This window comes from Grammomys surdaster, unplaced genomic scaffold (assembly GCF_004785775.1).
Source record: "Grammomys surdaster isolate TR1022 unplaced genomic scaffold, NIH_TR_1.0 140, whole genome shotgun sequence".
Taxonomy (NCBI): Eukaryota; Metazoa; Chordata; class Mammalia; order Rodentia; family Muridae; genus Grammomys; species Grammomys surdaster.
In genome coordinates, this window is record NW_021604598.1 from 3,872,618 (window position 1) to 3,873,142 (window position 525).

Sequence of the window (525 nt, forward strand, 5' to 3'; positions counted from 1 at the left end):
GACTCTGTGTCTGCTCCAGCCCAGAGGACCAGGCAGGGGCAGAAGGGGAAACCTGTCATTCTAAGGCAAGAGGACTTAGTCCTATAATTGGGCTAAAAGACAACATCAAGCTGACTATGGCTACAAGTTTATTCCTACATGTTGGGGAATGGTGGACAATGAATCCCTCACACAGTCACTGAGCTGGTAGCAGAGGTGCTGATGGGAACAATCAGTTGCTTTCCTTCCCTAATGCACTTAGGGATTAGAAATGCCTGCCTCCGAGGGAAAGTGTACAGATGTGAAGTTGTCTGTGTGGGTTCTTCTTGTGGTCTCTACTGTCTTCCTGTTTGTAGTAACATCTTCTTCTAAAGCATCTTCAACAATGCCCTCCTTCTTTCTCTGTAGATTTTGCAGCCATGCAACCAGTTGTTGATGTTAAATGTTCTTCTGAATAAGTACAAACTTATCCGCTGTAACCAGTCTGTAAACTAGTATCGTACAGCAACTAACGTGGCATTTATAGTATATCACATGCTATAAGGA